Consider the following 16141-nt stretch of genomic DNA (forward strand, 5'->3'; position numbering starts at 1 on the left):
GTCATCTTCATTGACAGATTTCTCATAAATGTCAGACAACTTGTCCCTCATCTCATATACACATTCTTCAACTGCATTTTTGGCATAATTTCGCTCCTTCTCGTTTCTGTCATCTTCATTGACAGATTTCTCATAAATGTCAGACAGCTTGTCCCTCATCACCGTCTGTCCTATCCGCCATGGAGGACCGTGATCCATAGGCAACTCAATTGTGCTAGTCTTAAAGTCTTCAACATTCTTGAGCCGCCTCTCTCTGCAATCAATAAATGATTTCCACAAAACTTTGAGAACCTCTGCTTCACTTGGCTTTGTTCCAAGAAATACCTTCTTGAGCTTAGCTTTCTCTAAGATGCTGTGCAGAAGGCCTTCCATTTGCGACAACAGGCTGTCACACATTTCTTCAAAGTGACCCCTGTTCATTTTTCCAGTGACATCATCAACTTTCCTTCCACCAACATATGGGTCAAAAGCAACAACACAGTCTATTACAGGTTTCTTCAATGCACTCTCTGCTATTGCATTACTTTTCCCTTGTAGCTCCTTTTCTTTATCTGAACTCCACATGGAATGTATCTCAAGATCACGCTCAAACTTCTGCCACCTGTCTTTCACCAGTTCCATTTTGGAAATATTCCCTGAAAAGCACTTATTCATTTGCTTCACGTTTTCACCAACAGCCTTAGTTTTCTCCACTAGGTGGCGTTTTTGAAGGAAATGTTTATTCCAGAGGGGTGATTCAAACAACATGTCATCAAATTTCTGATGCTCACTCAGGACAGACCCCAAAACACTGATCCTTTTATAAACTGCATCAGGCACACTATCCCCTCTTTGGGACAGATCCTCTGTTGCCTGTAATTCCTCTTCAAGTTCCTGCAACGGAATCTTCATCTCTTCTACTTGCTGTTCTAAGGCTTGCTTAGACTTTTCTAGCTCCTGAACGCTTTTCCAAACATCATCCTTGGAGCTGACCAATTCTTCTATTTCTGTACACAGCTGTTTGTTAACTCTCTCTAGTTCAGCCTTAGCCTCTAGAGCTTCCTCCGAGGAGCGAGCCAAGAACAGGGCTTTGCTCTCTTTATCACGCGCCTCCGCTTCTGCACGGTCACGTTCTTCTGCATATTTTGCAGACACAGTCTTCTCCTCACCAAGCATCTGATCAAACTTCTTTTTCACATCTTCAACACACTCTAATGAACCAACGCTTTCTTCCATGCGTTTTTTCATATCCGCTATCTGAGCTTGCAGTGTTGCAACTTGCTCTGATAGGTTTTTCTTTGCTTCCTCCTCCTCTTTTAATTGTTCCAGGACGCCATTTTTCTCATCTTCCATTTGTTTGAGTTTTGTGCTAAAACTCAGCCTTTGACACCTCTCTTCCTGTAAGAGTTCCTGTGTGTCTTGCAGCTGCGATTCCAAGATAGAAAAATCTTCCGCAATTTCTCTAGATTTGCTGTCTGCTTGAGAAAGCTGATTTGTGACATTGTCCAACTCAACCTGCAGTCGGTTTGCCTTCTCTGACAGCTTAGCACACAATCGGTCACCTTCTGACACCTTGACTTGCGATTCCTGCAGCTGTGCCTCTACTTTTTTTCTCTTGTGTTCAGCCTCTCCTTTTCCCTGCATAAGAGCCTTCACCTCTTTGGCTAGCTTCTGGGAATGAGAATGTAATTCTGCCACACAGGCTTCTTTCTTCTTTAGCTGCTGCTGGACACGTTGGGCTTCCTCTTTCCAACTTTCACAGTCCGTACGTAATTCATCTACCACATTGCTCAAAGTGGTGAGCTCATACACAGTACTCAGTAATTTAGTCTCTCTCTCATTTTTCTCCTTGTCGCTGAGAGACAATGTCGTTTTCAGAGAGACATTCTGTTCCTGCACCCCCTGCAGGTCTATTTTTGTAGCTTCCAAAGACTGAAGACTTTTTTCCAGCTGATTACCCAACTCCAACATATCACCCTTACTTTGCTTCTGCAAAGTCTGAATTTCAATTTCCTTTTCCATGAGGATGGCATCTTTCTCCATTATAGTCTCTCTACGTTTTTGTAACTCGGAAAAAAGAAGAGCAGTGGATTCTTCCCACTGTAACACCTGAGCCTGCAAGTTTCTATGCTCCAACCTAAGCAACTCCAGGGCGTGTTCCTTTTCTTCCATTTTCCGTTGCAAGGCATCCAGCTCAGCCCTGCACACATACTCGGTTTCCTCCAAACCGATGGCCTCCATTTGCTGCTGGCGTCTCTGTTTCCAGCCTGCCATGCTCTCTTGGTGAGCCTTTTGTTGAGCTGCAAAGCTCCGCTGAAAATCCTCATTTGCCTCAGTGTTGCTAGGGACAACAACCTTTCTCTTTAGCAGACTCTGTTCAGGCATGGATGGGGCTCGTTCAGACGGTAGCATCCCCTCCATCCATAGAATCCGGTCTCTCATTTCAGCTATCTTTGCATCTTTCAGGCGTTTTGACTGCCCCATCTTCAATTACTCCACAATAAATTTTTCACAGTCCAGCAAAAAATTTTGAGACCACTGTCTCTTTAAAGCCAGTAGTTTTTCTCTCTTTCAGGATCTTCTCTCCTGCAAACACAGATTGTGCAATCTCATGCACCAGACAAAGTTCATAGAACATATGCACTTCTTTGCAGGGATCTTTGCTTCTGCTCGCATCCTCCACCATATGTGGGGTTGATTTAGCTCAGTGGCGGGTATGGATGACCCCTTGAGGGGGTTTGTTACACAGGGAGATAGCCGAGAAGTGGTTGCAAACAACAGTTTGGTTTATTCTTGCAATTTACTTCACACAAGTGCAAGCCTCAAAAACAGGAAAATAAAAATAAAACACAAAATAAATCCTTGCCACTGTGGGCGGCTACCTTCTCACATACAGGAACCTACCTACGGAGTCTGTCTCCAACCTACTGTTTGGCAAACTTTGCTGATCCTACAGCAGACACTCAATAGTCCATGTTTTTTCTTCACACAACAAATGTCCATTTAACATGTCCCTTTTCTCTTCACATAGAACACATTCCTTTGTTTGTCTCTTCACATAGCAACCATTCCTTTGCTTGTCTCTTCAAATAGCAAACAGTGCATTTATTTCTTTCCACATAGAAATAGTCCAAGACCTCACCTTGAGTAGTCTTCAGTCTTAATTAATTTCCCCTTCACACAGGAAATGTCCATTGGTTTCTTTTCACATAGAAATGATCCTTGAGTAGTCTTCACACTTGTTACCCTCCTCAGCGCACATCGCTTCAGGAGGTCTTCCCCCTGCTCACACAGCTTCAGGGGGCAAACATCTGACTGTCCTCCTCTACCCACACGGCGTCAGGAGGCAGCAATCCTTCTCCCATGTCCACACGGCGTCGGGAGGCACACATCTGACTGTCCTCCTCTCCCCAGCTCACACAGCGTCAGGAGGCAGCAATCCTTAGACTTCCTCTGGACAAATTATAGAGGCCTTAACTTCCTCATTCTGAACAGCTGAAGGCCTTTCAACTTCTTTACACCTTCCTGCTGCCTTTGCAGCTGACACCCTATAGTAATTGGTGAATTTTCTAAACCGGGTGGAAATGTATCTCCTGTCTGTGACTACATCCACAGATTTACCTGACTTCCTGTCACAGTAGAAATATTCCTGAGGTGTCACTTGGGAAGTTTCTCCTTGGAATGAACATTCACTTGGAAGATAGTTGTGATATATGAAGATTCTGTATCTGAGTTTGTCTAAGACACTGTTTGAACATGAAATTTATGGCACATTATTACACTGGACGCTTCAAAGCTCAGAACACTTTGTTATTCATGCCAGTGTCATTAGAACAGTGACAGTGCATATTTTTTAGCACTGATTACTTTAGTAATGTCGCTGGTCCTCCCAAAAGTGTTAAAAGTGTCAGTTAGGTGTCTGATCTGTCCACCGCAATGTTGTAGTCCCGCAAAAAATCGCTTATTGCCTCCAATACTAGTAAAAAAAATAAAAATGCCATAAATCTATCCTCTAGTTTGTAGACGCGATAACTTTTGAGCAAACCAATCAAAATTCCCTTATTTGAATTTTTTTTTACCAAAAAAATGTATGTGGCAGAATACATATTGGCCTAAAATGATTACAAAATTGGATTTTTAAAAAAAAAAAATTATTGGGAATGTTATATAGCAGAAAGTAAAAAATATTGTTTTTTTTCAGAATTGTCACTTTTTTTGTTTATAGCGCAAAAAATAAAAACTGCAGAGGTGATCAAATACCACCAAAAGAAAGCTCTATTTGTAGGAAAAACAGGGCATCAATTTTATTTGGGTACAGCGTTGCACGACCGCGCAATTGTCAGTTAAAATAGCACAGTGCTGTATCGCAAAAATGGCCTGGTCATTAAGGGAGTAAAACCTTCTAGTCCAGACATTCTTTCTGGTTTGCACAAAAGTTATATGTAGCGTCTAAAAACTATGGGTTATTTTTATGGAATTTTTATTTATATATTTTTTTACTAGTAATGGTGGTGATCAGCGACTTATAGCGGGACTGCGACATTGCGGGGGACAAATTGGACCCCTGACACTTTTGGGGGACCAGTGACATTACTACAGTAATCAGTGCTAAAAATATGCACTGTTACTGTACTAATGACACTGGCAGGGGAGGGGTTAACACCAGGGGCGATCAAAGGGTTAAATGTGTCCCTAGGGAGTGCTTGCTAACTACGTGGGGGAGGTGCTCTACTGGGGGAAGACAGAGATCCACATTCCTGTTTAGCAGAAACACAAGATCTCTATATTCTCCTCTCACAGAACAGTGATCAGCCTTGTTTACATAGGCAGACTGTAATGGATGTAATTGATGGTTTAGTAAAATGCCTATTTCAACAGTATTATATACAAGTATAAAAGGGAGCAAAGTATGAAACGAAAGAAACCGGCAATCTGGCTTTGCTCACCCGGCGCTTAAAATTACCCTAGAAATAAAATTTAAATAAAGCTGCTGCTATAATAGTATACAATCATAAATCAGGTGCATGAAAACGAATACACAGAGCCAATGGCTCGAAAACTCCTTCACACACTAGCAGCGCTACAGTCCATAAAACATGAACAAATATATATCAAAAAATTGAGGGAAAGTCCATGCATGCAGTCCCAAGTATGATTAACTGCTGAAGATGGTATATCCTTGCTTCACGTTTTCACCAACAGCCTTAGTTTTCTCCACTAGGTGGCGTTTTTGAAGGAAATGTTTATTCCAGAGGGGTGATTCAAACAACATGTCATCAAATTTCTGATGCTCACTCAGGACAGACCCCAAAACACTGATCCTTTTATAAACTGCATCAGGCACACTATCCCCTCTTTGGGACAGATCCTCTGTTGCCTGTAATTCCTCTTCAAGTTCCTGCAACGGAATCTTCATCTCTTCTACTTGCTGTTCTAAGGCTTGCTTAGACTTTTCTAGCTCCTGAACGCTTTTCCAAACATCATCCTTGGAGCTGACCAATTCTTCTATTTCTGTACACAGCTGTTTGTTAACTCTCTCTAGTTCAGCCTTAGCCTCTAGAGCTTCCTCCGAGGAGCGAGCCAAGAACAGGGCTTTGCTCTCTTTATCACGCGCCTCCGCTTCTGCACGGTCACGTTCTTCTGCATATTTTGCAGACACAGTCTTCTCCTCACCAAGCATCTGATCAAACTTCTTTTTCACATCTTCAACACACTCTAATGAACCAACGCTTTCTTCCATGCGTTTTTTCATATCCGCTATCTGAGCTTGCAGTGTTGCAACTTGCTCTGATAGGTTTTTCTTTGCTTCCTCCTCCTCTTTTAATTGTTCCAGGACGCCATTTTTCTCATCTTCCATTTGTTTGAGTTTTGTGCTAAAACTCAGCCTTTGACACCTCTCTTCCTGTAAGAGTTCCTGTGTGTCTTGCAGCTGCGATTCCAAGATAGAAAAATCTTCCGCAATTTCTCTAGATTTGCTGTCTGCTTGAGAAAGCTGATTTGTGACATTGTCCAACTCAACCTGCAGTCGGTTTGCCTTCTCTGACAGCTTAGCACACAATCGGTCACCTTCTGACACCTTGACTTGCGATTCCTGCAGCTGTGCCTCTACTTTTTTTCTCTTGTGTTCAGCCTCTCCTTTTCCCTGCATAAGAGCCTTCACCTCTTTGGCTAGCTTCTGGGAATGAGAATGTAATTCTGCCACACAGGCTTCTTTCTTCTTTAGCTGCTGCTGGACACGTTGGGCTTCCTCTTTCCAACTTTCACAGTCCGTACGTAATTCATCTACCACATTGCTCAAAGTGGTGAGCTCATACACAGTACTCAGTAATTTAGTCTCTCTCTCATTTTTCTCCTTGTCGCTGAGAGACAATGTCGTTTTCAGAGAGACATTCTGTTCCTGCACCCCCTGCAGGTCTATTTTTGTAGCTTCCAAAGACTGAAGACTTTTTTCCAGCTGATTACCCAACTCCAACATATCACCCTTACTTTGCTTCTGCAAAGTCTGAATTTCAATTTCCTTTTCCATGAGGATGGCATCTTTCTCCATTATAGTCTCTCTACGTTTTTGTAACTCGGAAAAAAGAAGAGCAGTGGATTCTTCCCACTGTAACACCTGAGCCTGCAAGTTTCTATGCTCCAACCTAAGCAACTCCAGGGCGTGTTCCTTTTCTTCCATTTTCCGTTGCAAGGCATCCAGCTCAGCCCTGCACACATACTCGGTTTCCTCCAAACCGATGGCCTCCATTTGCTGCTGGCGTCTCTGTTTCCAGCCTGCCATGCTCTCTTGGTGAGCCTTTTGTTGAGCTGCAAAGCTCCGCTGAAAATCCTCATTTGCCTCAGTGTTGCTAGGGACAACAACCTTTCTCTTTAGCAGACTCTGTTCAGGCATGGATGGGGCTCGTTCAGACGGTAGCATCCCCTCCATCCATAGAATCCGGTCTCTCATTTCAGCTATCTTTGCATCTTTCAGGCGTTTTGACTGCCCCATCTTCAATTACTCCACAATAAATTTTTCACAGTCCAGCAAAAAATTTTGAGACCACTGTCTCTTTAAAGCCAGTAGTTTTTCTCTCTTTCAGGATCTTCTCTCCTGCAAACACAGATTGTGCAATCTCATGCACCAGACAAAGTTCATAGAACATATGCACTTCTTTGCAGGGATCTTTGCTTCTGCTCGCATCCTCCACCATATGTGGGGTTGATTTAGCTCAGTGGCGGGTATGGATGACCCCTTGAGGGGGTTTGTTACACAGGGAGATAGCCGAGAAGTGGTTGCAAACAACAGTTTGGTTTATTCTTGCAATTTACTTCACACAAGTGCAAGCCTCAAAAACAGGAAAATAAAAATAAAACACAAAATAAATCCTTGCCACTGTGGGCGGCTACCTTCTCACATACAGGAACCTACCTACGGAGTCTGTCTCCAACCTACTGTTTGGCAAACTTTGCTGATCCTACAGCAGACACTCAATAGTCCATGTTTTTTCTTCACACAACAAATGTCCATTTAACATGTCCCTTTTCTCTTCACATAGAACACATTCCTTTGTTTGTCTCTTCACATAGCAACCATTCCTTTGCTTGTCTCTTCAAATAGCAAACAGTGCATTTATTTCTTTCCACATAGAAATAGTCCAAGACCTCACCTTGAGTAGTCTTCAGTCTTAATTAATTTCCCCTTCACACAGGAAATGTCCATTGGTTTCTTTTCACATAGAAATGATCCTTGAGTAGTCTTCACACTTGTTACCCTCCTCAGCGCACATCGCTTCAGGAGGTCTTCCCCCTGCTCACACAGCTTCAGGGGGCAAACATCTGACTGTCCTCCTCTACCCACACGGCGTCAGGAGGCAGCAATCCTTCTCCCATGTCCACACGGCGTCGGGAGGCACACATCTGACTGTCCTCCTCTCCCCAGCTCACACAGCGTCAGGAGGCAGCAATCCTTAGACTTCCTCTGGACAAATTATAGGGGCCTTAACTTCCTCATTCTGAACAGCTGAAGGCCTTTCAACTTCTTTACACCTTCCTGCTGCCTTTGCAGCTGACACCCTATAGTAATTGGTGAATTTTCTAAACCAGGTGGAAATGTATCTCCTGTCTGTGACTACATCCACAGATTTACCTGACTTCCTGTCACAGTAGAAATATTCCTGAGGTGTCACTTGGGAAGTTTCTCCTTGGAATGAACATTCACTTGGAAGATAGTTGTGATATATGAAGATTCTGTATCTGAGTTTGTCTAAGACACTGTTTGAACATGAAATTTATGGCACATTATTACACTGGACGCTTCAAAGCTCAGAACACTTTGTTATTCATGCCAGTGTCATTAGAACAGTGACAGTGCATATTTTTTAGCACTGATTACTTTAGTAATGTCGCTGGTCCTCCCAAAAGTGTTAAAAGTGTCAGTTAGGTGTCTGATCTGTCCACCGCAATGTTGTAGTCCCGCAAAAAATCGCTTATTGCCTCCAATACTAGTAAAAAAAATAAAAATGCCATAAATCTATCCTCTAGTTTGTAGACGCGATAACTTTTGAGCAAACCAATCAAAATTCCCTTATTTGAATTTTTTTTTACCAAAAAAATGTATGTGGCAGAATACATATTGGCCTAAAATGATTACAAAATTGGATTTTTTTTAAAAAAAAATTATTGGGAATGTTATATAGCAGAAAGTAAAAAATATTGTTTTTTTTCCGAATTGTCACTTTTTTTGTTTATAGCGCAAAAAATAAAAACTGCAGAGGTGATCAAATACCACCAAAAGAAAGCTCTATTTGTAGGAAAAACAGGGCATCAATTTTATTTGGGTACAGCGTTGCACGACCGCGCAATTGTCAGTTAAAATAGCACAGTGCTGTATCGCAAAAATGGCCTGGTCATTAAGGGAGTAAAACCTTCTAGTCCAGACATTCTTTCTGGTTTGCACAAAAGTTATATGTAGCGTCTAAAAACTATGGGTTATTTTTATGGAATTTTTATTTATATATTTTTTTACTAGTAATGGTGGTGATCAGCGACTTATAGCGGGACTGCGACATTGCGGGGGACAAATTGGACCCCTGACACTTTTGGGGGACCAGTGACATTACTACAGTAATCAGTGCTAAAAATATGCACTGTTACTGTACTAATGACACTGGCAGGGGAGGGGTTAACACCAGGGGCGATCAAAGGGTTAAATGTGTCCCTAGGGAGTGCTTGCTAACTACGTGGGGGAGGTGCTCTACTGGGGGAAGACAGAGATCCACATTCCTGTTTAGCAGAAACACAAGATCTCTATATTCTCCTCTCACAGAACAGTGATCAGCCTTGTTTACATAGGCAGACTGTAATGGATGTAATTGATGGTTTAGTAAAATGCCTATTTCAACAGTATTATATACAAGTATAAAAGGGAGCAAAGTATGAAACTAAAGAAACCGGCAATCTGGCTTTGCTCACCCGGCGCTTAAAATTACCCTAGAAATAAAATTTAAATAAAGCTGCTGCTATAATAGTATACAATCATAAATCAGGTGCATGAAAACGAATACACAGAGCCAATGGCTCGAAAACTCCTTCACACACTAGCAGCGCTACAGTCCATAAAACATGAACAAATATATATCAAAAAATTGAGGGAAAGTCCATGCATGCAGTCCCAAGTATGATTAACTGCTGAAGATGGTATATCCTTGCAGGGAACCAGAAAAGACCTCCACCACACCGCTGTGTGCACCCTTAAGTGGGAACACTTTCCAGATAAAAATCTGCATATGCGCCAAACATATCAGTCAGTGGGATCGCCTTAGTCTCCTCCAACCATCCGCAATTCAAGTTCAATGGGACCACCGTGAGGTATCAGACTGTAACCACCTCACCAACATATGGACCGTTTGCATAGAGAATAATAGAGCAACATAGCGTAATCCAGCAAAAAAAGTGCCTTTATTCCCCAAACAATAAACCCTCAATGGTTGCACTTACAATAAACATAAAATCATGAAGCATGACAGAATATAAGCCGACAGTCCTACCGCCTTCTCCCGTCCTGTTCGCCCATAGCCCGGTACCTGGCTGCGAGCCTTGATGGATCGGCGTGTGACGAGGGCTTCCTGCGTGATTACGTGACCACGACTGACGCGTTTCGTCAGCAAATGACTTCTACCGAGGGCGTGATCACGTAACGTAATCACCACTATTTACATGCATTAGAGTGGGCGGAGACGGTGATTAGCCGATCACGTGGGCAGGTCGTCTCCCTCCCACTTCCGCCCTTTTCTCAAGACTCATCGTATATGCTGCACTTCCTCCCTCATCTGGCGTCACCGCTTTCACTGCCGGGATCTCGATCTGCGCACACACAGATCTCACAATCCGAATCTAGATCATCAGCGGATCATATAGCCCATACTTTTAACGGTATTCATATCAGGGACTAAATAACTTTAGCACTAACATTAGGCTTACTCATAAAAAGTGCAAATTATCATGGATATACATAGTTAGTACATTCTAAAACAAATATATATAATTCAAACTACCAATAAAAACCTTCTTATACTTAGATTAAAAATGGCAGCAGGATGATTGCACATCCCCACATTATCATATGTTGTTGCATAAAATCAATATGCAGGTATAAAAGCAACATAAAATATAAATATAAAATCATTAAAACCTATATGTATAAATATATATATAAAAAACCATATATAAAAACGCAGAAGTCACAGATCAATAATTACTAATGAAACAGTTGATGTCGAGATCTATGTTGAGTCCCCTCGGAGACAAAGAGTTAGTTTGGAAAATCCAGTACGTTTCACGTTTCAATAGTTCTCTAACCCTATTGGAGCCCCTCCACACAGGATCGACCTTTTCTATGCCCCAGAATTTTAGATGTGTGGGATCCTGATTGTGATAATCTTTAAAGTGGAGGGAAACATTGTGGTCTTTGAACCCTTTCCTAATATTGGCAATGTGTTCTGATATCCGAATTGCTAGGGTTCTCTTTGTCCTGCCAATATAAAGGAGACCACAAGGGCACTCCTATAAGAAGGTTTTTATTGGTAGTTTGAATTATATATATTTGTTTTAGAATGTACTAACTATGTATATCCATGATAATTTGCACTTTTTATGAGTAAGCCTAATGTTAGTGCTAAAGTTATTTAGTCCTTGATATGAATACCGTTAAAAGTATGGGCTATATGATCCGCTGATGATCTAGATTCGGATTGTGAGATCTGTGTGTGTGCGCAGATCGAGATCCGGGCAGTGAAAGCGGTGACGCCAGATGAGGGCGGAAGTGCAGCATATACGCCCTCATCTGGCGCCCTCGGTAGAAGTCATTTGCTGACGAAACGCGTCAGGGCGTGGTCACGTAATCACGCAGGAAGCCCTCGTCACACGCCGATCCCTCGAGGCTCGCAGCCAGGTACCGGGCTACGGGCGAACAGGACGGGAGAAGGCGGTAGGACTGTCGGCTTATATTCTGTCATGCTTCATGATTTTATGTTTATTGTAAGTGCAACCATTGAGGGTTTATTGTTTGGGGAATAAAGGCACTTTTTTTGCTGGATTACTCTATGTTGCTCTATTATTCTCTATGCAAACGGTCCATATGTTGGTGAGGTGGTTACAGTCTGATACCTCACGGTGGTCCCATTGAACTTGAATTGCGGATGGTTGGAGGAGACTAAGGCGATCCCACTGACTGATATGTTTGGCGCATATGCAGATTTTTATCTGGTAAGTGTTCCCACTTAAGGGTGCACACAGCGGTGTGGTGGAGGTCTTTTCTGGTTCCCTGCAAGGATACACCATCTTCAGCAGTTAATCATACTTGGGACTGCATGCATGGACTTTCCCTCAATTTTTTGATATATATTTGTTCATGTTTTATGGACTGTAGCGCTGCTAGTGTGTGAAGGAGTTTTCGAGCCATTGGCTCTGTGTATCAGTATCATATACAAGCTTATAAATCGTTTATACCCATTTATGATATTTTATGCTATAGTGCTATTCTGCTAATATGCATGCTATTTACTTATATGCCACAAACAAAGTTCAAGCGCCAGTCCTACATGCAATTTCCATGTTGTATCATGACCCCCAAAAGATATATAAACTGGTGAAGACTATATTCCAAGTGCGCCACGGTCGCCTGATCCTTAACACAGGATGGTGTATGCAGACAGTTAAACAGAAGAGAAGGATGGCGCTCAGGTGTGCACTTGTGATGGGAAAAGTACAAATGTTGACCTCAGAGAATGGTCTTTTTAATGGGCCTCAAAAGTTTAATGAACACATACAATAAGAAATAATAAATCAATAAAAGTACTTTCAAACCTGACCCTGGAGCCTCTGGATCTCCATAAGGAGCTGTGGGAATCCCTGGTGATAATCGTGGGACTCGCAATGACATCAGGTGACTCAGATGAAAAAAAGGTTCTCCCTGATAGAAGGCTGGAACTTCCAATGGTAGTGGCTCACACGGTTCTGTGTGTGGCCGCTACACTGAACCGGGGCCAATGCGTAGTTGGAAGCCGAGTCCTACGTGCGGACCGGAAGTGGCACGTGGATAACGTCACCGGAAGTAGCCGGAAATGATGCCGCGGGGATGCACAGAGGCCAGGCGGGGTGGATGAAGTATCGCAAGTGCTTCTAAAAAGCTTCTGGTTGTCACAACTACATGTTTCGCTATGTATAGCTTTATCAAGTTGTGGCAACTGGCAACCAGTAGCCTTAAGAAGCCTGTGGTGTAGGCAGGAGTAAACCAACCAACCAACCAATTGGAATCTTTTTGAAAAAACTATAAGAAGGAAAGAAGTAAAACAAGGAGAAAAAAATATAGAAAACACGGAATTCCCAAGGCATCCCATAAATGTAGGAGATCCAATATGCTCCATGGCTATACAAATAGCAAATGATAAAAGGCCATTAACACATCGTATCATTAGATTAAGATCATAAATAAATATGAAGCACATAGAAGTGGCATAACAAGCCTATATGTAACACTACACATTATGATAAATAAATGAATAAATACCATGTATAATACACAAATATTTAAAAACCTACATCTAAAATCATTATATTATGCAAATATATATAAAAACATTTTATCTATACATAAATATTAATTAAAAATGATATTAAAAATATAAATATGGAACAAGAAGGTTATGATAAAAAGCAAAAAGAAAAGAGAAAATAGTTTGAGGTACCGCTCAACAATCCCTAATATCTAGATCAGACTAAACTGTTGACCTCCAATTCTTCATTCAGACCATTGGGCGTCAAACAGTTACATTTATAAATCCAATAAATTTCTCTTTTACATAAGAGAGAGAAACGTTCATTGTCAGTTAGGGTACCTTTAGGAATAGTCTCAATCGCCATGACCTCAAGTTTTCTAAAGTCCTTATTATGCTTTTTCAGAAAATGGCGAGGGACACTATGTTTATCGCACCCCTTTTGGATAAATCTACGGTGCTCCCCTATGCGTTTTTGTAGACTACGCATGGTGTGCCCCACGTAAATTAATCCACAAGGACACCTCAGCACATAGATCACATATTCAGTAGAACATGTAATAAATTGCTTAATAAAGAAGGTGTCCTCTTTATTGACAATGGAGGTACATGCATGGACTACTGACTGACAGGTCAAACATCCTCGTTTCCTACATTGGAAAATCCCAGTTCTATTATCAAAATAGGACCTGATATCATAAAGGGCCCGTGACTGGGATTTCAACTTACTCGGGGCTAAAATATTTTTAATAGTACGTGCCCATTTAAAGGTAACTTGCGGAGTGGGAGGTAAAACCGGGGCCAATCTTTTGTCGAGGCAAAGGATATTGAAATGTTTTTTAACAATCTGGGAAATGGCCCTATATTGATCATTGAAACCCGTTATGAATCTCACCGTATTGACATTATTCGTCTTGATGTGTTTGCGAGTTTGTGTGGGCTCCAAGTGTGCTTGGAATGCTCCCTCCACAAGGGGTAAAGGGTACCCCTTGTCCAAGAAGCACTCCATCATTTTGTCACCTTGGTCACAATAATCTACCGGGTTGGAACAATTACACCGAAGCCTATGAAATTGGCCCCCCGGGATATTGCGTTTCCACGCTGGGTGGTGACAACTGGTATAGTATCATCTGAGTCACCTGATGTCATTGCGAGTCCCACGATTATCACCAGGGATTCCCACAGCTCCTTATGGAGATCCAGAGGCTCCAGAGGCTCCAGGGTCAGGTTTGAAAGTACTTTTATTGATTTATTATTTCTTATTGTATGTGTTCATTAAACTTTTGAGGCCCATTACAAAGACCATTCTCTGAGGTCAACATTTGTACTTTTCCCATCACAAGTGCACACCTGAGCGCCATCCTTCTCTTCTGTTTAACTATTTACTTATATGAAATACTTTCCTTGCTCAAACATAATTGCCAGATCACTTTTCTCCTATAAATCAAAGCAATAAGAAAACAAGAAGAACAGATGATTTCCAAGATGGCGCCTCCAGTGAGAGACACACCTAGGACAGAAGATAGTCATATACTGGAAGAAGTTATATGCACATAGATACATCCTATCAAATAAGATTATAATTTAACTGTCTGTACTTAATGGCATGCCCACAAGACATTTCCTGGAAATGTTCTGTAAGGGCTTTATAAGCTTAAAAACCGGAAGCAATAAAGCAGAACTGTTTTACTCTGACTGTGTCAGTGTCAGCATTTCTCTGTGTGCACACATGCATTACTCTTAAAAATTAGGCCAGGGACGGATATATGTCTCTCTCGGGAACGATCACCTGGCAGGCCAGATTCAGCCCACGGCCTTGTGTTTGACACCTGTGCTTTATGGTGATCAGAACACTCGGAGGTATTATGTAATGGGAGACTAACACCATCCCCCATACCTGGAATTACCAGATAATGGGAGAGAGTCACATGATGCTTCATACCTGGAAGTATCTGCCAATGGAAGAGAGCCCCACAATCCCCCACACCCGGAGGTATTATGTAATGGGAGAGAATAACACCACCCCCCATACCTGGAATTACCAGATAATGGGAGAGAGTCACATGATGCTTCATACCTGGAAGTATCTGCCAATGGAAGAGAACCCCACAATTCCCCACACCCAGAGGTATTATGTAATGGGAGACTAACACCATCCCCCATACCTGGAATTACCAGATAATGGGAAAGAGTCACATGATGCTTCATACCTGGAAGTATCTGCTAATGGAAGAGAGCCCCGAAATTCCCCACACCCGGAGGAATTCTGTAATGGGAGAGAATAACACCATCCCCCATACCTGGAATTACCAGATAATGGGAGAGAGTCACATGATGCTTCATACCTGGAAGTATCTGCCAATGGAAGAGAGCCCCACAATCCCCCACACCCGGAGGTATTATGTAATGGGAGACTAACACCATCCCCCATACCTGGAATTACCAGATAATGGGAAAGAGTCCCATGATGCATCATACCTGGAAGTATCTGCTAATGGAAGAGAGACTCACAATGCCCCACACCCGGAGGTATTATGTAATGGGAGAGAATAACACCATCCCCCATACCTGAAATTACCAGATAATGGGAGAGAGTCACATGATGCTTCATACCTGGAAGTATCTGCTAATGGAAGAGAGCCCCGCAATCCCCCATACCCGGAGGTATTATGTAATGATAGAGAATAACCCCATCCCCCACACCTGGAATTTCCAGATAATGGGAGTGAGTCTCATGATCCCTCTTACCCAGAAGTATCGTGTAATACTTCTATATTGCTGTACACTTCAAATAAAATTAGTATTTTGTACATCCAAATTTCATTATCCTCTGCCTTGTTCTTCATATTTAGAGCGTGTTCCTCCTATTGGTATCTATATAGTAAGGGTACCATCATCCTAATCATGACACATTGTATATGGCTGGAAACGTTTCCCGGAATGTTCCCAACAGGGGAAGAAGAGAAATTGACTATTTTGGTACCGCAAACTATCGGTGCTCATTCACACTGTCACTGGTTAAGGCGATGCACCCAATTTGTGAGTGCATTTTCTTTCTTTCTATCACCTTTCTTTGTTATTTTGGTTTTACGCTATGGCGTTTATGTTTTTCATTACATGAATTTTCAACA

The 16141-nt window shown here is 42.1% G+C and overlaps 2 protein-coding genes across 2 annotated transcripts in view; one reads left to right on the forward strand and one right to left on the reverse strand.

Moving 5' to 3' along the window:
* Positions 1-16141, reverse strand: part of LOC309550692 (uncharacterized protein) — a 388598-nt gene that overhangs the window by 190722 nt on the left and 181735 nt on the right. The window lies entirely within an intron of this gene.
* The window catches only part of LOC309550706 (uncharacterized protein), a 1733163-nt gene that overhangs the window by 109914 nt on the left and 1607108 nt on the right, over positions 1-16141 (forward strand). The gene's annotated exons all lie outside the window — the stretch shown is intronic.

Source organism: Pelophylax lessonae (genome assembly GCF_965119305.1).
Source record: "Pelophylax lessonae genome assembly, chromosome: 3".
NCBI classification, from domain to species: Eukaryota; Metazoa; Chordata; class Amphibia; order Anura; family Ranidae; genus Pelophylax; species Pelophylax lessonae.